This window comes from Excalfactoria chinensis, chromosome 2, assembly GCF_039878825.1.
Source record: "Excalfactoria chinensis isolate bCotChi1 chromosome 2, bCotChi1.hap2, whole genome shotgun sequence".
NCBI lineage: Eukaryota > Metazoa > Chordata > Aves > Galliformes > Phasianidae > Excalfactoria > Excalfactoria chinensis.
The window spans coordinates 86,087,763-86,113,287 of record NC_092826.1 but is presented as its reverse complement, the minus strand read 5'-3'; the positions used below and the strand labels follow the sequence as shown (position 1 = coordinate 86,113,287).

General features: G+C 38.9%; 1 long non-coding RNA gene across 3 annotated transcripts in view; it reads left to right on the top strand.

Moving 5' to 3' along the window:
• Positions 1-13,753: 13,753 nt before the first annotated feature.
• Positions 13,754-25,525, top strand: part of LOC140247628 (uncharacterized) — a 50,030-nt gene continuing 38,258 nt past the window's right edge. For all 3 annotated transcript variants that reach the window (XR_011902731.1, XR_011902732.1, XR_011902730.1), the window contains exons 1-2: positions 13,754-16,290; positions 23,483-23,530. This is a non-coding gene — a long non-coding RNA (uncharacterized lncRNA). The remainder of the gene's footprint in view (positions 16,291-23,482; positions 23,531-25,525) is intronic.

Below are 25,525 nucleotides of genomic sequence, written 5' to 3'. Positions count from 1 at the left end.
GCTGTTGGGAGGTGCAATGTGAGAATAATACAAGGATAGTGGTTGTAAGGTAGAAATAATAAAAAGATGGTAATAATACATGAGTGATGGTAATATATATCCAAAAGATCATCTATAGAAAAAAACTCACCAATATGGATGCTTTCAGTCTAGCTGAAAAATGCTGAGGCTGGTTATCTGATCTTCACAAAAGAACAATCTCAAAGAGATGCTGCCTTAGTGGTGGTCAGCCCTTAAATGAAGTCTAGGAGAGGTGGAGTCAAGCTCCACCCCTTCCGGGAGCACAGATGAATTACCCTCACCTGTGCTCCCACAGCTGACTGGACACTCGCCTCAGCTGATTAATCAGAGGTTCAGGCTGTGATTACCAGTTTCCCATATAGGAAGTGAAGATACTCTGATGCCTGATTTACTTGTGAAATCTGAACTTTACTTTCAGAGGTTGACTATTTGAGTAATTGACTCCTTATGCTTGGTTAGACATGCTAATTCCACTCTAGTGCAGAAGATACTGATGCATGTGTGCATGTTTACCTGCCTTAGTGCCTTGTCCTCCACACTCAGCAAGATCCTCTTTTTATGCAGTGAGGTGTGGGGCTTGTGTTCTATTGCCAGAGAGCACCCTGTCCCTGTGCTTCTCTGAGGGCAGCCACTGACTAGAAGCACTTGGTGTTTCAGGTCAGTACAGCAGGACCAGATGCTCAGCATTCAAAGCTAAAAATCTCCCCCAGAATTGAAGGGCTCTGGCTGGCATTGCTGGAGGCAGGCAGATGGGCTGTAGCCTTTCTTCTGGGGACCTGAAGAATAGAAGTGGCATTTGATATAGACAATAAGTAATAGTTTTCAATAAGGCCACGTTTTCACTGTGCCTGTATCTTCTGTGGCTTCAGTAACTCTCAGAGGCCCTACTGACTATGCTGGATAGTGCTGAATGAGGCACCTTTTGCAGCTTTCACCCCGTGTTTTATGCATTAAAAACTAAAATAAAACAAACAAAGTGAAAAACAAAAAATAGGGCTGCAGCCCTATTTTCCTAAGGGAAACTCTGAAAATCTGGAGCCAAAATAAACTGGAAAATTTTTACTTTATTGAGCCTGCTCTTATCAGCAGTGAGGGCTAGAAAACACTTCTCTTATCTTCAGCTCCATCTTCAGTGTCCATCCATGTGATTTCAAGGCTAGCACTCATAACGGTTTCACTGCTGATGAAAGCAAGGAAAAAGGAGGCATTCAAGCACCTTGGTGCCAAAGCAGAAGGATGTCTAAGCAAAAACACATTAAGTGATGCTCCAAGAAGGGGGAGCATGCCATCAGAGACCCAGCAGCAAGTGTGCAGGAGCACCACAGCTCCCCACATGAGAGGCTCCTCTTCTGGGACAGAGCAAGATATTGGACACTCCTCATTCCTGTGACGTTTGTTGCTGACTCAGACATGCATCTCAGCATCTCCTACAGTCAGCTCATTATTCCACTTCCAACACTCATGATTCCCAGAGCAAGGAGAGCAAGAGCCCTTTACTTGTTTGCTAAGCAAATGCTGAGCTGCTGAGGCCATCACAGGTCTCTGGGTATCAGGAGTTCACACACCTCATGTTTTACAATTACTGCAGTGGTCTGAAGACAAATGAATGTTTAATCTCAGGAGGAGACTATATATATATGTGTATATATTTAGAAACATGGGCAAAAGCAGAGCTGGAATGGGTGCAGCTTTGGAGAAAAGTGCTACTTTCTACTCCCCGTATGTGTTCAGTGCAATACAAACCATCATCCTGCTCATGTCTAGCTGTTCTTTTTGCTACTTGAATGGTGGCAACCTTCTAATGTGATGCAATGTTTACTAAGGCTACGTAATCTGATATGTTCTCTAGTGAGTGTCTTGGTTTGTTTGCTTTTGTTGCTTGTAGTGCAGAGCACGGTCCAAATCCAAATAACATGCAGTCAGTCTTCAAAACAGATAATCTATTATGTTGGTGATACTGGCCCTGAACTCACCCGCTTATTTCTGGGCCTTGAGACATCTAAGTTTTGCCCTTTTACCACAGGTGCGCATAGCATTCCCATCCTGGGATTTCCTCAGTTCATATCTTCTAAGTACTGGATTCAGTACTCAAGTCAATCCACAAGCTATCTGCAAATCTGCCAGTTTAAAACTTCAAATGGAATTGTATTCATTTTTCCTTTTAATGAATAAGTACGCCATTATTTTATTAATGATAGTTCAGACACCTGAGAAGTAATGATTCCTGACAGTTTACAGGTGAGCATATTCAACTCAGAATACATTACCAATTATGTCTTCTGGCAGATTTCAGAGCGACCAAGTACGACTGACTTTTTTTTCCCCTCATAGTATTATTTCTACTAAGGACTGTATTGTTGAAACACAGAGCTTAAATTTGAGAGGTAACCATCTGAAGCCTTTCTTCCATCTTTTGAGTTTGGAGTTTTTATGAGCAGGTGTAAGAAAGTATTTTTCCTTCTGTATTTTGTGAAGAGATACCTAGATTCTGAACCTCACAAAGAATGTTCCAAGTCTCAAATGCTACCTGTGAAGGAAACAGACATGAAACTAAGCATTTAGCCTCAGCTAAATGATGCAGATGAGTGATGCAGGACCTTCACTTTCTTTGAGGGATCATTCCTGCTAGATGCTGCCCCATTTGTTGCTGAATGGTTTGTTGCACCATTTAAGGTAAAATGTGGTTCTTGTCAATCCATGGAATGTAACAAACCTCACAGGTACTTACTGTGAGAACTCTTCTGCTTGTGTTCTGAACTTTGTGTTTTCAGCAGAAGTCCCTTTCTGGAAATAGGCTTAGGCAGGGGAAGAGAAGATATGGCAGTGGGGTTTGGTGATGATCCTCAGTTTTGGCACTTACAGGTCTAAGCCTGTGATGCACAGAAGGGACTGATTAAATTATTGTTACTGTGGTACTGTATTAGATCTGGTAATAATTTGGTACAATTAGTAATAGCAAAGTTTTCCAGACAAAATTAGATCTGAACAGTAAAAAGAAATGACAGTGACCCTCATGAATTCAGACAGCATAACACGCAGATGTAAGTAAATGGTAAACAGGGCAAATGCACTCTTTGCTTTACAAAAGGTGTATTGTTGCTGAGTAACTCAAAAGATCCATTAGATAAGATAAACAGTTACTGGGAGAGGGGGGGGGGGGAAGCATTTAGAGGTCAGTTAAGTATTTGTAATAGTGCTGCAAAGGAAATTATTAATTAAACTGGAGAAGATGGAGATCTTTATAGTGTTTTGAAGCTGGTGAGAAACTGGGTCAGGGATACCAGCTCTAGGCTCTGCTGAGAAGGGGAGGGTTGAGCTGGAGTGAAACTAGAGGTGAAATGTGCAAAGATTAGTCTTGACATTGTTTTTATTTAATGCTTTCATTAGTGATTTGGAAACACTTTAAGGAATTCTGCTCGTAACCCAGAAGGTGCAGCTAATGTAGAGGAGGATTGGGATAACATACAAGGAGCACTAAGTTTCTGCATGAGCAGGGCAGGAGAAGTGGGATAAAGAAGTACAAAGTGCTAGTCTTTATTTCTGTGGAATAAGAGTTCAACAAGGAAAGAAAAGAGAGCAGCCTGGATATACAAGCTTGTCTTAGGAAGAGTATCAGATATCAAGACGTTACAACTACAGAAAGCTGTAGATTTCATAATTTCATAAATAATAATGCTTCTCAGTTCTATTTATCTGTACTATCTATAGCTAAGATATATATATATACGTGTATATGTATACATATTTCAACAGAGTTTATGAAAACAGTCAGTACCACAATGCAAGGCTTTGCTAAGACACAACTGAAAATCTTCGGATAATAGGCATCCATTTTTAGGGAAGATGAATTCAGACTAGTATAAGTTTAGAAAAGAATTACACTCCAAAGGAGGGAAGAAAGCTTAGATATGTAAAAAAGCTAAAGAAGCCTAGCTTCATCAGGTCAGCAGAGTAAATGTGGAAAGGGAATTGGACTTCTACCTAATTAAAATAGACAGCAAATAAGGAAAACTTAAACAGTTTAGCTGAAAATGGGGTTACTAAAAGATTAAATGGCTATAAAAGATCTATGAGTGAAAGAAGCAGCAATTATTAAATCCAAAGTTCTATCCAGTGAAATTCTATGGAGAGAGCAAGATTATTTGAAGCATAATTTAAAATGTCTGCCCAGTAATTTTTAGGCTATATGAGTAAAACTTTTTCTTTTAACCTTAATCTTGATATTCAGTAGAAAGCACTTCTTTTGTGCATATTTACATAAGAGATGTGTTTTTAACATATAGGAGAAAAGATATTTATCTTGCCAGATGGAGCGGCACTGGTCTTGGTATCACAGCAGCCCTCAGCAGTTGAGAAGTGCAAGGAGAGGGGAATGCCGGAGCCCCAGGCTGGTGCACGCTTTCTTGGCACATGGTGGAACAAGCAAAGCCTGGTGGGCAGATCCAGACCTTCCTAAATGTTGAAGGACAGACCTTAAGCCCCAGGCATGTGGGAACTTTAGTATTTCAGGAATACATAATTTGGTCCCATTTTGGCAGATTTTCACAGAGATCCCAAATAGCAGCTCTTTGTGCTATCAGATTTTCTGCCCATTCTTCCCAACAGAGTTGTAAAATGTTGTAAAACCTGGGAAAAGCTGTTAATGTGGACAGGTTCTTCCTTGGTGACAATATAAAAGTGGATATAAACAAAACTTGCAATAAATTCCCAGCCTTATCTAGATGTCTAACATGCAGAACTTCAGCACAGCTAGCTGTAAAGAAGAGTAATGGGAACAGCAGGAAGGGGGTTGTTCATTCATAAGTATTGGTATCACGTACATTTACACAGATTCATTACATAATACAATTCATTGATGCCAGTTATTTCTACACGAATTGTGATTTATTTCATAATACGTAAATGCACAGAATACTGTTCATACTTTCATGGAAGCACACTGTATTTCAAACCTTGAATTTTGATCTTGAATATGACACACTGAATTGTGTAAGCTTATTACCAAATGAACAATGCAAGTACAGCAAACCCACTGTCCAAAAACGATCAAATGGGAAAAGCAAAAACCTACTCAGTTTTTGAAAGTTTAAAATCTCACATTTATGAGATTTCTGTGCACAGCAGCCCCTGTCTCTGATGCCTTGGGGTGTCTGATGAACGGGGAAGTGCTGTCCATGCTACGTTTCAGCCTCATTGCAGGGAAACAACCCGCTGATTTCAGGAGCAAGATCATGTGGTTTGTTGCTATTCAGCGAGACGGAGAACTGTAAATGAACCTTCAGGAAAATGGTAAACATAGTTCAGAGAAGTCTCTATACAGAACAGTCCTTTGAGAGATTTGAAACACGTTTAAACACGTTAGAAATGAAAAATGAAAATGAAGAAAGAACACACTTCTTAAAGTTTTAAACAATCTGTTAATGGAGGCTTTTGTCACTCTGAAGCCATTTAGTTAGGGTTTTTAAAGGAAAAGGGGATCCTTTCAAAATGAATGTTAATTGTATGTAGTAGCTCAGCCAGAAGAACTGGTTGAGCTTCTTTTGCTGATTTTTTTAAAAAATCATTCATTATATTGTTTAGCATAGCAGCACTTTATAGTTTCAGATAAGATCAGAAATATGCTGCATTTGTGTTGTGTCAAAGACGCTCAGAAATGCAATTCCCATCCTCAGACTGTAGAGCAAAAGCAACACTGCACGTAAAATCCTGGCCCTGTGAGATCAGTGGGAAAGGATAACCACTATCTTTCATTTCAGGTTTCAAAAAAGAACGTCGCGTTTTTATTTTTCCCCCAGAAGAGATTTAGCCTCCCTTTGTTTTCTTTTTGATCAAGCTATATTTGATGTACAGATATAAGGAGAAAAAAGGACTTTACAAGGGGCATATAAAACTACAAAAGCCATTAAATGCAGTGATATTAAAAGTTAAAAGCAGAGCCATCCATAAGCTGCGTGTGACTGCAAGACGCTTTCACATGGCTCAGGAAAGCACTGAGGATTTAGATGCACATCTGCTAGCTGGTGTATGCTTGTGTGCACTCCATCTAATCGAGCTGGGATACCTCTGAGTGGGTGAGAGTCCATCAGGCCCAGATTCCTGCTTCCCAGTAGCAGCTGCCAGTGAGAAGTAATGCATGAGAAGCTGGGAAAGCCCAGGGTGGTACTTCCAGAGGGGCATTCTCTCCTTATCCTAGAGATCAACTCTTTGTCTGATATGAGGGGTATTGCATTTGCCTGCTTGAATTTACTACAACATATAAGTGTGATTTACCCTCCAAAAAGGTGGAGGGTCCTGTGTTAAAGATGAAACTGAGAGTGAAGAGTGTGTGGTCCTGATCTGCACAGCAGACTCTGCTGCTCGAGTCTGAACTTGCTTGCATGTGTGCACTGCTGCACACTGAGCGTTTGTGGGGCCTGTTCAAAAACGATGCACATGCATGGAGGATTTGTACATGTATGTATGGTTCTCTAGGCATTCTCTTCTTGTGCATATGCACCAAAGAAATTTGCCTTTGAGGATTTCAACAGTTAGGTTGTGCTTTTCTTCTGGGTTACTGCACTGATAGGTGCAAACAGGACACAGAAGACAACCACTGTATTTGGAGTTGCAGGTTGCCTTGAGTGCAATTAGACTGTAATTTGCACTTGTTCTGTGTCTACCATAATTGCCATGGACTTTTTGAGGAGTAATTGTGATCTGTAATGCAAAATGTAACCCTGAGATGGCAAAACATTCCAATTTTCCACACTTTCTCTTCACACAGCTCCAAAATCTGCAGGACTTCCTTTTATCTTTCAGTTCTGCTTGGTGCTACATGGCAGAAAACATTTATATAGGCAATTACTTGGCCTCAGTTCAAAGCAGGTTTGACTGAGTGTCATGAAAATGTTTATTCCTTTATACAGTAGCTTATGCTACCACTTTCTTGTTCCTTACATTTAACAATATGCAGTTTATAACTAAATAATAGTGGTAGCCTTCAGCAGTATATGAGGACCAGTTTCAACAGTCTTACTCATTTTGAGTAAAAGCACTTTATTCTACAAGTAATATAAGGCATGTTCAGAACAGTGAACTGTGTTATGTGTAGTATAAAATGCTATAGAAGTGAAAAACTCTTATGTTTCAACAGTATGACAAGTTATAAATCTGCATGTAAAATGGTTTCCATTAAGCTAGTGAATGAGCTGATGATTTTGTTAATTCTAACTAAGTGACTGTGTTGCCACAGCTTCATAGATCCCAGCAGACTAAACATGAAACCTGCATTACATGGTAATTTATTGCTCCATTTATTCTAGAATGTCAGATTATTTGAGGAAAAATCTTGCTAAATCTCTTTTAAAACACATATTTTAGAGTTAGGAAAGCTAAGATGACATCTGGGGTACAGGGAACCCTATGTCTAGGGAGGAGGATGGTGCAGGAGGACCTAAGGGATTTGCCTGCATCCAATCCAGGATGCACACTTTCTTTTGATCCTTCTGACCCTTGGAGGAGAGGTGGCTTATCTCCTTGTTGCCTCACGGCTAGATGCTTCTTTTGATCCCGGGCAAGGCAGGATGTTCAGCCCCTGAACCTTGTGCTGCATATGTGTAGGAGAACTTCAAGCTGGGACTTGCCAAATCAGCGCACCTGGATGGGTGGGACATGAAGCTGAGCTCTTGTCCCTCTCACTAGGGAAGACGAGAACCAGTTGAAGTTGAGTCTGAGAAGTGGAAAATGAAACAGGCCATGTGCCCACCAGGAGTGCGCTGGGAGGAGGGGAAAGTTAAGAAATATACCAGTTAAAATGTGACAAATTAAAATAGATTTTTAAGTTCTTGTTTATTAACTTACTGGAAACAGAAAAAAAAGAAAAAAAAGAAAAAAAAGAAAAAAAAAAAAGAAAAAAAAGAAAAAAAAGGAAAAAAAAAGAGAAAAAAAAAGAAAAAAAAAGAAAAAAAGAAAAAAAAGGAAAAAAAAGGAGAAAAGAAAAGAGAAAAAAAAAAGAAAAAAAAGAAAAAGAAAAAAAAAAAGGAAGGAACAACACGGAGTAACTGTGCTAATGGGTCATTTAATTGCATTGCACCAGTCAAAAATTCCTGTTCAGATTTATTATTATTATTTTTAATTTCACACAAAATCCCCAGATGCTGATATTCTTTTAGGTATTGGATACAATATTAAGCAGCTTATTTGGCATGAAGCCCCACTGTTAGCTGATGCCTGGGAGCTCAGTACACTCACAGCACAGCCTTTAAGTCATATCCTTCCCTCTGTAATCTTGCAAAGTTAGGTCTTGAGGAATCATAAGCTTTTTCCTACCCTAACTTCTTCCTTCAACACTTCCCAGCATTCTCTGCCCCACCATTTAGGAACATTCCACCACCAGTTCAGGAGCCTGCTTCCTTAGGAGTGATATATTTTGAAACTTAATGGAGTGCTTGCAGAAAATTAAGTTAATACCTCTGTTCTTTCCATTTTTAAGTGAGTGAGTGAGAAACACAAATCTGGAATGACTCTAAAGAAAACCACTAGTAAGAGCCATGAGTCCATGACCACCCAGTAGTGGAAACAGCGATATGTGTGTGGTGAGGCTGTTTTAAATCTGGAACTGATTGCATTCACTTCAGCACTTCCCTGCGTGCTTGTTTCTATTCCTGATTTTTAATTTGAAATTTTATTTTTATCTGGATGTATTTTAAATTAACAAACTGGATTTGTTTTCTAATTGCAAGCAGTATTGATTGTTAAAACTGCATCTAGAAGGACCTTAAAGGAATTTAAAAGAAAATAATGACATACCAAGCACACACAAATACAGAGCCATGTAAACACTGATGGGAGCTCGGGGTTCTGGACGTAGGTGTGAGGTTGTTTTTATTAGATTATTAAAGGAGAATTTCAGGTTTCTGGGTGGCCTATAGCAGATTGATGGCTTTTTATCTGCAGCCTGCTACATTTGGCCAATGCATAGAGTGTGCTCAGCTTTGTCCTTTTATAGAGGTTCCCCTACTTTGTGCCTATTTTTTTAATTATTATTATTTTTGCTTTTTATTTCTTTCCAGGATTGTTTCCTTATTCATCGCTGGCACCACTGCTGTCTTTCTTAACTAACAAAAATTCCAGCTGAAGCACAAACAAAAGCTGAAGAAAGAGAGGCCCCACATGGATAATCTCACAGATTATTCCATGATTAATTATCCTAGATTTATCAAATGTCACATCCAAATAAGGTCAAACATGTAATTATAAAATTCTACAAGAAGCACAGCCATTGCTTTGCACAAGCTTTGATTTTTGTTATGGAAAGCTTGTAGGGTCTTCCACTAACGATTAAAGGAAAAACAACCAGAAGTAATGCTGATATATTCTGAGCTATGTACTCAACATGTCAAGGAGACTGTTAGTGAGTGACACCAGTGATGTGCCATGGACAAAAGATGTCTCTTTTGTGCCTGTCCTTTGCTTACACTCTTGTCGCATCCTATTCACTAACCTGGAGCAGTGATCCTCTTTTGTATTGGATCAAAAATGCCTGCTCTTTTGTAAGTGGATTGTGTATACAGCCATTTTGTTTTATTATTCACAGTTAGCCTCATTTGTATTTTAATCACTCAAATGAAAAAGCACGATAATCAGCAATGAAATACATGTATCTACATTTATTGGTTAATTGGATGGGTTTCATCTTTTTAATAGGTTCTGAGCCCTGAGTCTCACAGGGAGACAAACAAATGCGCTTCCTTTTCCCTGATTTCACATTTAGGTCTCTGCATTAGCTATAAATGTGTAAAACCACATGGAGGTAGTTCCTATTTACTACAGCACTGAGGAGGCCCACAGCTCTTTCTTCTTCCACCATATGGCTGAAGTAACTTGCACACAAGCAATTTGTTCTGATTCAGCTGTTTCAGCAGGAAGGATTTGCAGAAGCAGGATTGGGAAATACACAGGATTCTCTTTCACTTCTGTGACAAAAGTTATATTTCTAATTAGTCTCTGCTAGTCTTCCAAGGGCAGTCTGTAGAAGTTTAATTCTGTATCTCAAGTGCTAATAAGGCGATTTTTTCTGTATTTAGGAACCAGTTCTGAAAGCACTTTCAGGTTTTTTAAGAAGTCAGTTCCTTGAGAAATTCTGTTGGATAAAATTAAGTGTTTTGGACTAATCTTCTCTCAATAACTAGACATAATATTCATTTATATAAAGATACAGGGAGCAAGGGGTTGTGCTGAATATGCTACATCACCAATAACTTAACAGGACCAGCTGTAGGGAAGATGTAGGGAAGTGTTAAACACTTCTTTACAGAAAGGATAGTTAACCACTGGAATAGGCTCCCCAGGGAGGTGGTTGAGTCACTGTCCCTGGATGTGTTTAAGAGCCGTTTGGATGTGGTGCTCAGAGATATGATTTAGCAGAGGGTTGTTAGAGTTAGCGTACTATGGTTAGGCTGCGGTTGGACTTGATGGTCTTCAAGGTCTTTTCCAACATGGGTAATTCTATGATTCTATGAATATATGTATATTATTTGTAATACCTGAAGGTCCAAGGTTTGCACACTGAGAAGGAAAATGTGTATATCTACTTTTAAATTGTCACCTAATAATGGATAGGAAAAACCTATAGGACAACATATCCACTGTCTGTAGGTTACACGATAGTATCTCAAAATAGAAGTAACCAAATTCAATAAAATCAGAGAAGTAAAAGAAAAAATGAAAAAGGTCATTTAAAATAAGTATTAGTTGAATAAAAGGTTAACACTTAAGTACACGTGTTACCTAATATCTGTAACAAACCTAAGAAACAGAAAAAACATACCATATAAAACAGCCTCTTTAATCTGCAGTGATGCTCTGATCATTTTAAAATAATAGCAGCTGGATGAGCGTGGCATCGCTTGTGTTTAGGAAGGGGGAACACAACATCCAAAGGATGTGTAAAATGTTTTGTGTTCATAATTTCGGATATTGCATGAGATAAAACCGGTGATGCCATTCAGCTCTGATACAGCATCCTGTCAGCAGTGCTATGGTTAAGAACCTGTGAGAGAACATCCCTTTAATGTCATCAGCCCTCAAGTTTTCAGTTTAATATTCAAGCTGTTTCTAATTGTGTTCAGCTAAAACTTGGCATACAATTTATGGGCTTGGATGCAATTTTCATTTTCGTAAGAAAGAAAAAGGGGGGAGAAAAGAGGCAGAATTTTAATCTGTTCTGTTCCCAGAGTTATTAAGTGGTAAATAAGGTGAAGCCTTCAATGTTGTAGTCACTTTTCCCAAATTTGTCCAAGTGTGATTTCTTACTCTAAATACAATGTATTATGCAGTGTAATATAGTACATACATGTGCATACATAGCCAAGAACTAATCAAAACGCAACAGACTTTAGGAAAACCAAATTAAGATCTTGGTTTTGGGAGTGGCTGGGGGTGAGGGATGTAATGACCAGAAAAGGGGCTCTTTATGTGTTTCAGGAAATTGCATTAACTTTCATCAACACCAGAAAACTAAAATGTAAAGTCAGTCTTAGAACCAACACCTAATGTGAGTTTCAGGAAAGCTTCAGAACGAGCGAGTGGATATGCCCTATCCTGTATTTTACTCATTCCTGACCCCCCCCAGGGCCTGCCCCCTCCTTGCACTGCTGCCAGAGCCAGCTGGCTTCCTGCACCCTTTCATCAGCAAAGATTGCAAGATAGATACTCCAGCCTTGCAGAGCTTTGGGGAAATAAAGCACATCTGCCTATTCCCAAAGAGATGATGGAACTTAAGGGAAAAATCTTGGGAGAAATGTTGTGTTTGTAGTTGTTACATCTGCAGCCAGCTCCACCAAGTTGGAAGGAGGAGAGAAACACTCCTTCTTCCCCTCTTCCCACCCACAGCTGTGATGGTTGGTGGGAAAACATCTTCTGCCATCTACGGACTGCCTTTTGCTTATGAAGACATGGTGCTCGACAGACCCCTGTTGGAGGAACATCCTCCCAGCTTACCATGTGGACAAAGAGAGACAATGGAAATGAGCTCAGCAAAGAGAACCATGACCAGTCACAGAAAGAGTTTCCCCCTCCTTCCCCATCTTTTGTCTGGGGGACCTCTAAGCATCAGAGTTTCTCTGATGCTGGCTCTGAGAAGAATCAATAAACTCTGCATGAGGTTTATTAGTCCCCCTTAAGACAGCACCAATGATCCAGCAAATCCATAAAGGCAGGAAAACTGGCATCATTGGCTTTTTAGAGTTTGCCTAGATATCATGCTTCTTCCCAGCTTCTATCATATCATGGCAATAAGAAAACATGTTCTTGAGCATAAAATGTGTGGTGCTGTGGAGACAGCCAGCAGCTGAGGAGGGCAGTTGCTAATATGCAAAGGACAGGAAAGAAGGCCAGAATCTCTGCACCAGACATCTGTGCTGATTTTGCTGACTGTGGGGTTAGTGGCCTAAGGGGCATTTAATAAAAAATATTGTTAAAAAAGAGACAGGGCTGTGGCTGTATTACTCATCCATTAACTGGAGATGTATGAGAACAGACATTTCTCTCCCTAAAGCAATATAGCAATGGACATGCAGTCTTTGCATGGGTGCTCTGTTCTCTGTCGTCTAAGAGATCTGCTCCTTAAAGATGCAACACAGCTTTATTCATGGTTTTATTAAGTTTTGTTGGTTTTATTTGTTGGTTTGTTTGTTTTTTGGTACAAATTTGGTACGAATTGCTTTCTTACATCACAGTACTGTATTATGTCCACTATAATGCTAATGTAATTTTGCACAAGAAGAGGTATAACAAGGAATACCAAGTTGGTGTATAATGCTTGCTTGCTTACTTGAATTTACAAGTACTTTATAATGAATTTATAAAGCATCTCACTGAAATGCACGGTCTGCAATAGTAACAGTGAGAACCAATTAAGTTCTAACCTGTGCAAATATGGCTTGTCCATTGAGATCAGTGAAAGCTGAGCTGTCCTAAAATTCTTTCAGTAACTACTGGGTAGTTGATTTATAACAATCTAGGACATGGCTACTTTATGTAGCCTTTATGTATCCCTTAGATAGGCTTCACACGGTGAAGTTTCTCAAGAGCATGCACAGCATCCTCAATTCTCAAAGTCCCCAGTGGAGGTGAGGTGCTGATTCAGAACTCTGATCATTTCCCGTATCTGCCCACTTTACAGCTCTGCCCTCCAACTTCCCAGAGGAATTAGTAAGCAAATGTTCCCAGCGAACTTAATTGGGATCTACACAGAACCATGAAAATCAGCCTAGGCAATGAAATGTCTGGATGCTATTGCAGAAACTAGTTCTTGCTAATTAACCTTTGCAATTCAGAGGTGTTCACTCAATTGCTCTCCCTCTCCAGGAGTGAGTATGTAGTTTCTTTTTCTCTACCCCAAACCCATCAACTCCTCTTGTAGAAATCTCCTTTGCAAGCAATACTTTAGAAGGAATTTACTTAACTCCTATTAATGGTGTTTTCATCAACTAAATGTTATTATATTGACTGTTTCATGGTAGGAAGAAAATTGCATCTGTTTTGAAAATGGAGAAGTAAGGAAGGAAGGGAGAAGAGACCTCTAAAGACCTGCAGCTCCTGATGCAAATGTTGAATATCACCCCAAAATAATGGGTGGAGCTTTGTCTAGCCCAATTTTTGTATTCAAGGTCATCCTTCTGGCTCTACCTTAGAAACTGGCCTTATTCTATAGAGGACATTGAATGATAACACTGCAAGTCAGCTGACTGCTGTGTCACAGAGCTGCTGCTTTCTACATTATCGCAACTGCCAGAGCTCTTAGTGCTGCAGTTTTCTAGTCGCAGTGCGGCAAAGCAGACGCATAGACCCAGGCACAAAGCAGCATAGATTTTTTATTCTCGTCTTTTTTTTTTTTTTTTTTCCTGTCCAAGAGACATTTTCCTGGTGTTAGCGCAGAAGCAGACATACAGCCTGGATATGCTGGCTCCAGCCTGGCAGTGCTTTCGGCTGAGCAGGGACTGTGCAGATCTCGGTGCCCACGCTGCCGCTGAGGAAGAAAGCTGCTCTCCCGCTTCGTGCCGTGATGATACACCTGCAGCCACAGGACCATGGTGATGGTGGCACTTGTCTCTGTTTGCCTGACTGGGGCCTTTGCTGGTGCTCCTCTTCCGAAGCTGTGCTGGCGTTCCAGGGCCATGCAGATGGGTAATACGATTTGCTGTGATTTCTTACATCAGTGTAGCGAACCTCAAGCAAGCAACCAGACTCTGACCTAAATCAGTCCCGGTTCTTTGGGATACAGGGCAGCAGGCAACTGGCAGCGATACAATCAGCCATCAAGTGGAGAGGCTCTGGGACTGCAATCTGTATGGGTTGAAGTCTGTGAGAATGAAACAGTTTCCGTTATCCGGTCGCTTCTCCTTCTAATAATACAGTTGCTACAACTGCTACTACTACTGCGTCTGTTTCTCCTTGCCTGAAAGAAGCTACTTCTCGCGGTCTCTCCACGTGGGTATTTGCGTAGATAAGTCTGTTGGTAACGCAGCCCTTATCTGCTTCTGCTGGAAACCAGGGCACGAAGTCAGCCTGCTTTAACAGTTGTTTCTTTCTGCGTGATGCTATGCAGCTAGAACGGGTTACGCTGACAACAAAGGAGCCAGCACAAAGCATCACTTTATTTGCTGGACTGCTGCAGGAACCTGACTCTTCTTCGCTATGAAGCCCTGTTCCCTTCACATTTTTTTATTTTTATTTTTTAACTTTTTCTTATTTTTTATGTAATTCATCTAATTGAAGAGCCTAACAGACACCATTGTGGATGTGGGTTTTAATGATTTGGAAAAGACAGCCTGTGGAGACTGCGACTGGAGACTGCAACACGCTTAGGTTATTGCCAATTTGAAATACTTGGTTTGTGAAGCACAGCCCTAAGGGACAAGTGCAGTAACTGAGAGAGAGATCGTAGATAAAGAAATAAAAATGACAAGCATAATGGAGGCTCTGCAAGAAACTGTCAGGGAATCAGTTCATGGATGGCAATTTCACCAGTCTGAATCTGAATAATTCATAGATTGAAATTACCCTGCTTTCACCTTTCCATTTAAACTGGCATGATCTGAATCTCTAATAAATTTTCAAGATAAAGTAAAATGCCAATTTGAATCTGAAGAGCTTTTAAAACCAGATGCTACACCCCGAGTCTTTCGATACCTTTCACAATTATCCTGTGAGAGCCGCACTTCATCACGAAGCACCATTACCAGTGAAAATTACGGTGATTACAATAGCAACAATAGAATACCGTCAAATGATCTCCAATTTACCTAATTTACCAAGGTTGACTGTGTGCCCATTGTGCTTCACTACGTCTGGCATTGGATCAATATCACAGAGGAAGAAAAATGCCTCAAAATGCCTCAGTATATGCTTCCTTTTGGTGCCTTTAACTTTGACAGCACAGGAAAATCTATCTCCCTTTAAATGTTTTTACAGCCCATCTGCATGCCTGCCATAGGATCTGATCGATTCTCCATCATTTTCTTTGGTTGCTGAGTATTGGATGTTATTGTGTTACTAATTTGTTTATAACGTGTACTCCTGCACAAAGACTGCAGCAAATGAGTAACAGCACAGCGACTGCTGCTGCAGCAGTAGCACTGCACTCTCTCGCAGGGGAAGCCAAAATGAGTTCAGTGCCTTATGTGAATAATCACTTGCGTCCGGGTTATAAATGCTTCCAAGCATCACTCATCTTGGTTGCACGACATGAGAAATGTGTGCAAAAGTCATGGTCAAGGGAAATGGTTATGTGTAATCCTAACAAGATTTTTTCCCCTATCTAGCAATCAGTATGAGGCTGTGAGAGATAGGCTGCGACTCTTTCTTTAAATGTGTGTGTGTACATACGCATGCACGTACATAGGAGGTAAGGATAGGATGCATTGTGAGTATGTGCTGATCAGTGAAAGCAACATTTCTCTGACAAGCCAGGCACAGTGTTTTGCCACAGTCTGCTCAAATCCTGGTTTTGGAGTGTATATTTTCTATAGGACAGTGCGTGACTTCTGGAACAGTAAGTACCATTAATGCAGCATGTTGGTGCCTATAGCAATGCCATGGACTGGTATTTTAAGCATAGTTTGACTACAGTGTGGATAAGTAAGAAACATGCACAGAAGGCTACAACAGGCATTCCTCCTGGAGAAGATTGTGTCCGTTGTCTGTATGTGTGTGAGTTGTACACATCAATCTTGTTTTTCCCTTTATGACCAGATTTACTCTGCCTCCATGGACTATTTGCTAAGGAAGGTAAGCAATATTTCTTCTTACTTGTATGACTGTGTTGTATTTCTTTGGGGAAAATGCATGTTTATAGCGCATCGTTATATGACACAGAGTGATTTCATGACATCTAATTAGGTATTTCAGTATCTGTTCACATTACATCTGAACAAGAAAGCCTATCTAAAATTTGCTATTATTTTAGTTCAAAAAGCATAGAATTGCTACACAAAAATAATTTTTCTTACTCAGCTTTGACTGTAACATTATTAAATAAGGTCCTATTATATGCAAATAATAATAGTATTATTTAAGCCTTTGGATTGCAGATACTGTCTTTTACAGCACTGTTTATTGCATTTCTAAATTTCTTGTACATGAGTGAATACTGTTCTCCAGAGGTATAAAAGGCAGAGGGTTTTTCTACAGCTTGAGCTGTGATAACAAAGGAATCTGGAAGGGCACAAAATTTGATTACAGAAAAAATCTTGAATTTTAGATTATTAATTAAGGTGATTTAGCAGACAGTTTTTCTTAGACAGCATACTTTGAAGTTACTACTCTGTCTGGAATTAAGTAGTCCATTCAGTGCGATATTTAAGTTCTTCATATTCCCACTGTATCCACAGTTTAACAAAGAAAAATCCTTGCACAGGGCAAAGACTGAAACTCTGGTGAAAGTGTAAAACCAATGTTATGTTGCTGTGGTAATATACCTAAAAGATTCAGACCAAATTTTTCAGAATGCAACTAGATGTTTTGGTTTAGTTGTTTCATAAGTATTTTATGGTTTTGTGTACGCAAATATAACATCCACTGGTATAACAGCTATAGGATGCAAACAAGACTTTGAGTGCAAAGTTCTGCTGTTATTTATGTGGTTATAATTATTGCCATACTCATGTAGCCCTGTATACTGCTTTGACATTAGGGTCTGTTAACCATTTTGGATCTAGAGAGTCCTTAAATTCAGATTTATTTTTTTTTTTACCAGACTTATCTGCTGTGACAGTCAGCAGACAGTGGCTTGTCATGGGATGCTGGATGTCCTCATTAGCAGATGCATAGCAGATCTAACACAGTGTTTAAATGCTCTCAAAGCCTTCATCTCAGGGCCTGATACCAGTTGTACTCTGATTTGGACTTTGGAGTCTCCTAACTCATTCTGTATTACTGAATTCTTAGTGTGCCATTGGCTTTCTTCCACTGCTCCATACTGGCCTCATCTTTCAAAACATGAAGTACTGGGCAAGTCTGTTGCTGTCTGTCAATATTAGTGACCAGAGGATGTAGAAGAGTGCCCTCAGAGGTGAGGTCAGCTGTAAGATCACTCTGTTCCAAAGTACTCTGAAAAATGTGGAGAACCTCAGCAAATAAGCCCTGCATTTTGGGCTGGTGAATGTTTCAAAGAAGCCAGTCTGCCTATAGGATAGGCTGCACAATCTAATGAGGATAAAAACATTAAAAAGTTTTCAACCATGGGAATCCCAAAGTGAATATTTGTGATATAAACCCATGAAATGCATATAAGCCATATAATATAAGCAAACTGCGTCATAAATGTATTTCCTGATATGTCTATAACAAATAGGGTGTAGCTACAGCTGAAGGGCTTAAGCTATAGCATTCATTGTCTGTGGTGAAATACATGGCAGAGTATTAAACTTCTAACACAAAGCCACTAATTTTAACAACTGTATTCAGCAGTTAATCTACATTACATTGCAAGATGTATTAGTCTGATTTTGTGCTTAGGTTTCCATTGTGTTCTACATGTCTATACCTTATTATGCAAAATTAGGGCCGAAACAGTTCTTCACATGAGTTTCCAATTATACAGAATTATTCACTTGAGTAAAATTCCTTCAGTGTATTCTGCTGGACCCACACCCTCACCTACCTCTAGACACTGATCATTGTTCAGTCACACACATGAAAAATCTATTGGAGCCCATTCTTCTACCAGTAAGTTCTTGGCAAGACTCCATGTGCCAGTGACAAAAAAAAAGAAAAAAAAAAAAAAAAAAAAAAAAAAGGAAAAATAAGTGTTAATTTGCTTTCTTCCTGTGTAACTGTAAGAGTCCAATCCAGTATATCTGACATAATGATAAAGCAAAGATGTTTTCCATTCACTAGGACACTTGAACCAGCAACATGGGATAGGTTCATTCACAAATGGAAGGGTCCTGTAGTTTTGCTGATAATATCTATGCTCACTAGGTCAACAATTCTGCATTCTTATTAGCTACTTTAAAACATATAAGTTCTGATCTATAATGGTTGCATCTGCTTGGACGAAAGCCCTGAGAGTTGGAGAGCCCACCATGTTTTCTTTGTTTTCCATTTTACAGCTTCTTTGAATTAATTGTAGCTGCCTATGGAAATACGATCCCCTGAGAATACAGAGAGATGCATTATTGATAGCTATGCACAAAGCTTCTCCAGATTCCTGTGCACTCTCTCTGCTATGAAATTCACACCATTATTCCCAGATGAAAACTTAGGAATAAAGTAAGACTGCAGTAACTTAAAAGAATAACAACAGCATTTCCAAACCATCAATGTCAGTGCAGAAAGCTCAGCTTTAAACAGAAAAAAAAAATCCAAATGGATTCATAAATACATTTGAAATACCTAGACAGTTTACCAACTTTTTAGTGCCATACAATAGCCACTGGATGTGATAGATACAAACAGTATTACCAGTTAAATTTATATATATATATATATATATATATATATATACCTTGACTTTAAAATAAATGCATCACTTCTTACAGCATCTGTTCACTTTCTTTATGAGCTATAAATGGAGACTTGCTCTGTGCTTTTATCAACACTTCTGCAAAGTTATCAGAAGTTCTGAAAACTGAATGATTTATGACTGAGAGAATGTGCAAAATAGATTCTAAAATGAGAATTGCAGTGAAAGTAATGGTTCTCCCCTGTTCTCATTCCATCAGAGCTTATTTGTGTGCTCAAATCAAGTTAAACTCCTTATTATGTTAGAATTTTTCATAATGAACAGAAAATTTAAAATACAGTTCAAAATATGGACCTATGAGTGCCTGAAAACTTGACTTTTTTCCTTAAGTATTTCTAACGCTATTTCTGTCACGTGTCGTCTTGAACGTTACCAACAAATTGTATGCAGAAGCCTATTTGCAACTGTATACCACATCTGTAGGTAGACATGGATAGTCAGAACACATACTATGAATTAGTACCAGTGGAAAATACTAAGTTGGGAAATGCAGTTATTAAAATCAAACAAGCAAAAATAATAAACAATAAAAATGGAACAACAACCAACCCCCTCCCCCCCCCCCCCCCCCGGCTCAAAATTTGATTTTGTTTGCCTGTAGGATTGCCACTGTACTATTCACTTATACTAAATATTTTACAGAAATTGTGCAGTATTGTATGGAGTGTTGAATTACATGCAGTTACACTCAGTGAAATGTTCAACTGGAAAGGCTTTTCTCATATTCATTCATTTCTATTCCTTCTGCCACCTGTATTCCCTCGAAATGTATCTCCAGTGATGCAGCAGCAAGTCATTCCTCTGACCTGCAGGTAGTGAAAGATGCTGTGAAACTTTACGTAGCCTGGGGAATGGATGTAATTGCCAAAAGTGGGAACTGTAGTTCATTATAAAGGACTTATCAATCAATTCTGAGATGGGAATACAGTTTCTGTGGCCCAATATATTGTTCCTTGACATGTATATTCATGCACAGCAATACAACTAACTATGCCCTGGCACAGTAATGCCTATAAGTATACCATACATCTTATATTATCCTGAGCAACTGTGTTTCATTTACAAGGACAAGCAAAAATACTACTTTTGCCTTCTCCTCTAAGTGGTGTAGGATACCTGGTATTATGCACAGAGTCAGCATGGATTATTGTGGTTCTTGTTCTAAAATGGAATAATTTTCTTCAACTCTTGTCTGTATCAAACTTATCACCTACCTGTTCCTTAGGGACAGTTTTACAAACTTACTGGCCTGAGCTGGTTATGAATTGCATACACTTTCAATTTTATTTACATTCATTCAGTGTCTGTTTTAATATATTTAGGAGTTAAAGTGTCTCCTCTGTCACAGACCTTGGTTCTAAGCAACAACTTAAAATGGACTTTTTTTATGAGCTGCACTTTATCTCCCAAATGCTTGACAATTGGGTCTGACTTGCTGAATTGCTGAGTTCTCAGAACTGTAGCAGACCAATGAAAAACACATTCTCTGTGGTATGCCTGGAATTGTCTCAGACACCTAACAAGATGAGACCATAGCCATGCCAAAAGGCTGAAGATGTAGTTGGAGAAGGGAGCCCTGTGGAGGAGAGGTCACCTAGTTTTGTCCAAATCTCCAGTATTCACCGTAGAATTTTTGACTGCAAACTTGTTTCTGGTGACCTTGTTGATGACAAAACACATAAATCTAGCAGGCATAGCATAAAAGGATACCTAGGAGAAGGTTGGGGGGGAGTTGAAACCTCAATACTTTGGAACTTCTGGACGAATGCTCTCAGACTGAGGAAACCCCTATTGGCTGGACAAATGCTGGAACATGGACTGATGACTTCTTTTACCTTCCATCTTTCTGTCTCCCCACAACACCCTCCATCTTTCTCTCTTCTTAATTTTTCCCCACATAAAATTGTTATGTAATGCAAGGTTTATATTGATTTCTTATGAAATCACACACTTTGCTGCACAGCTTAGATGGACATAACTGTAAGAGTGCCAGTACTCCAAAGATTACCATAGTACAGAGATTCTCATTAAAACTGATGATTGTGTTTGAACCTTGAGTATCATTTTACCTTAATCTAACCAGGTGGGATTTATGAATCTGGTCACCCTTCCCTCTCTTTGTGGATGGGATGTGACACCTTAATTTGCCAGAGTTGGCAGGATCTCCTTGGAAAGTCTGGAGGCCACCTTTCAGCTACACACCAGGAAGGCTATAAACTGGAAGAGGTATGAAGGATGCTGATATCCCACCTGATAAATGCAGGCAGGGAGTATCAGGAAGCGACCTCTCGGCTATACACCAGGAAGCCTATACCCTCAAGAGGTAAAAGCAGTGGCAAGACATGGCTGCCCCAGGAAAAACCAGTGCTTGACTGCTCCCCTGTTACTGAGAAGCTGGAAAAGTGTAATACATGTCCTCCCTAGTGGAAATGACTTGGGTTCAGAACAATTGTCATGATCCTAGTGTTGTAGCAGAAAGAACTGCAACCCTTTCTAAGGACCAGAAAAAGGTTGAGAAAAGAAGAAGCCACAGTGTGTACTGTCTTAGGAGTGGCTCTGATGGCACCTCAAAAGGATAAGTATTTCAATAGACAAGCAGAAGGGGAAATAAATAGGAATAAATAGGTTGAAAATGTTGCAGGATCAATTACACACAGAACATAAAACCAGTGAGTGTCTGCACACACCCTTGTGTGACACACTAGATCTGGAAAAAATCTTCAGTCTAAATTAGAAGAAAAGGAACAAGAGACAGATCTTAGTTTCAGGAAGCAAATCAGGATTTTTGAATCTGGTCAAATAGCTGATAAGCAGTGGCTTGGTTCAGGAGCTCTATGTATAATTAAGGAGTTAGAAATGAGTCAGGAGATATTCTACCCTGAGAATGAGGAGGGAATTATGAGGTCTTTGATCAAAACACAGAAGACTGATGATGGCCAATGTGGATAGGTCCTGCATGTGTTTACCTGAATGGTGCTGCATGCAGAAGCCAAGATGTCAAAAAAACCAGGAGAAATACAAGTTAGCTGAGACAGAATCCAAGATGGAATATGAATGGAAGGTATCACTGAGTGGCAGAGATCAAGTCTTGTTAGCAGTGGCTCAGAGACTCTTGGCAGGTATACACCTCTGAAATGATGAGCTTCTTGGTAGATTAATAATTAACTTCTACAATTTCTGTGCTTTCATAACAATAGTCCAGAATAAAAAATTGTGTTATTATATACTAATCACGCTTCTTCTTATAAAAAAACATCAGTATGATTGTGCAAAGCACCATAAGAAGGGAAATCAAAAGAATTACACTTGGGAGTTGATTCTCACCTGGCTGATGAACAGTCACCATGCGAGGAAGCAATGTGCCACTTTGAGATTACTGTTAGAAAACAGCCAGAATAAAGCTACAAACTAAAATCTGAAAGATTCACATTTTACATGCAACTGCCTTTTCTTGAACAACCTCATTGCAATTCTTTTACCTATTTTCATGTTAAAAATGCAAATATAGTGTTGGATTGCTGATTGCACTTGAAAGAAAGAAAACACTATCAAACCCTCAAAAAAAGAGCTGTGGTTTCAGGCTCTGATTGGGTGCTAGAAAAAAATAATTGTTTTAATAATAATAATAATAAACAGCTAACCAATCACTCTCCTAACACTGTATATGCATGTGTTGCAGAATGTAACTTGATTTGCATGACTTCCATCTGCCAGTTTCCCGAATGATCTACAAGGGCTTTCCAAAAGTAATGCCTCCTATTATGTTGTTCTATAACACCAGAGGTGAAAGTTGTGTATGTCAGTAGAGGTTGAACCTACCTGCCAATATGCTGTTACATTTTGTTGCCATGTGACAGAGGGAAGCAGAGTGGCAGTCTGATATGGAAGTGTGCATGAAGAAAAGGTGTCACTGAATTCCTCCATGTGGAAAAAACACCAACAACTGACATTCATGGATGTCTGCTGAACATTGAATTAAAGTGAATAAAAATTCGAGTCTCATATTTTTAATTACTTTGTATTATTTTTACTATGTCTTTGCTCTACTTGATTTCAGTCAGCAACAAAACTGGAGAAGCATGAAAATGTCTATTTTTGCTTTATTTCAGACAGTTTATCCTTAAATCTATATTTGCCCATAAGGCTATTTGTTTCTAAATACATTCTTCTGTCCTTTATTGATAGAAAAAAGGCAGGCATTCAGATCTTCAGAAAAGAAACAGTATATTTCAATAATGTCATGTATGCAAAAATAGATCAATGTAGGAAAATTTTGATCAAAATCTTGTCTCACTATAATCAAATTCATTTCAATAATTGAATTAATTTGCCTTTTTTTGTTTGTTTAACAGTGCATATGTACCACACAGACATGCTTTTTTTCTTATTTATCTATATTTCTCAAATTTAATCCTGTCATCATTAGGGCTGTTAATTTTTTTTATTTTTTTTCAGGAGGTGAAGCGTAGCCTCTTATTTCCAGCCTGCTTCTCCAATAGCAAGGTGGGGAGTTTCTCCGTGCCCTTTTTCTCTATGTGTTACAGCTGTGGTACTCCACTATCAAGTACATTAACCAGTGTGACTTTTCATATCTTACTATATAATGTTTTGATGTACTTCTGCAGTATTTGATGAGAAGTTGTAGAGTAGGAAATAATAAAAGAATGGTGGCGTAATGGAGAACCAAAGGTTATCTATAGGAAAAACTCACCAATTCTGATGCCTTCAATCTAGCTGAAAAATGCTGAGACTGGCCATCCAAACTCCACAAAGGAGCAACCACCAAAAGAGATACTGCCATTGTGGTGGTCAGCCCTTAAATGAAGTCTAGGAGAGATGGAGTCAAGCTCCACCCTTCCAGGAGCACAGCTGAATTACCTTCACCTGTGCTCCCACAGCTGACCCGACACTCACCTCAGCTGATTAATCAGAGGTTCAGGCTGTGATTACCAATTTCCTACACAGAAGTTATGAACTATAAGCTAAAAGCTTATGCATATTCCAGTTCATAATATAATTTCCTCCACAGTAAATCTTTTTAAAGTAGCCTTACAGAAATAAGGTAAATGATAACCTGTTTATGATGAAAGTATGTGTATAATTATATACTTACGTCTACACATACACTTGAAATGACTTTCAAATATGCATATGCTATCATTTCCCTGTTTTCAGTGGGATTCTATCACTTGTTTATATATTGGCACTGATAGAGGAATATCTTTATTCTATGATTTTGCCTTTGCGATATTTAATTTTTCCTTCTCCTCCATGGATTTTCTGAGAAAGTGAAGATAAAGCATAAAAAAGAAAACAGAAAAGAAAGAAAATTAGCACGTGACAAATTGCGTCTTTCTGTTTAGAAAAGTCAGCTTCCAGACAGCTTCCAGAATGCAATGCGGTACCTTTTTATGAAGTTAAACTGTTTTCTTTTTGTGAAGCACAAATGTAATTACAGATACCATCTACATATGGATGGCATTTGCTTAAGCAATATTTCTAATACATTAATATGATTAAATATAAATATGGTTTAATTTCTATATAGTTATGTGTATATATATATTTTATTATTTTTTTTTAATCCCAATTTCAGAAAACAGGCAACAGTTATGCTGGAAGACATCTCCTGGATGATCAAAATGTAGTTCTTACCCACATGAGAAATATGCCTCCAGAGTTTTCCATGATCTTAGCAATCCTCGTCATTAAATAGCTTAAAGATTGATTGTTGTTGTTGTTGTTGGTTTTTTTTTTCTTCCCCACTACATCTATTAAGAAACTACTCTAGAATCTCACCACTTTTATAGTCAGAAACCTTCCAGTTTCCAGCCTACATTTATTTGTGGCCAAATAACACCCACTTGTTCCTGTGCCAACATTGTCCAGTAGAGTAAATAAATAGTTCTTTTCTCTGCCTACTGTTTACCAGTCTATTGGGTTTTTTAGAGGATAATTATTTCCTGTATCAGCTTTTGTTTCTGCTAGATTAAACAAGTAAAAATTGTGCAGCCTTTCTCTCAAAGACTTCTCCCTAGTAATTACTGCAGATCTTTACCTATTTCATCTTTCATGATCATGATGAGAAAAAACTGTTTGAGATCCCTCAGGTGCCTTAAACTAAAGCACAGCTGTTTCACCTTTCTCTGCAAGAAATATTGTGGCCCATCCTTTCATGACATTTATTTTCTCACTGTTGTATCCCACTGACAACTTAATAACTACCCAGTCACCTAACACGCATATCCAGATCTATCATCTTCTGTGTTGCTTGCAACTGATATGCTTCTAGTTTATAGTGGTCTTTTGATTAATCTTTCTCTTGCCAACATTACATGTTTCCAAGATAGTTTAACTCTGTGTATTCTCAGTGTACTTCTTCCAAAGGTAATACATGTTTTGGATAAGCTGATGCCAAACATAATAGAAAAATATAAAAGAATAGCATTGCGAGACAAAGGAAAATATCACACTGAAAGCACTGGGAATGTTTAAGGA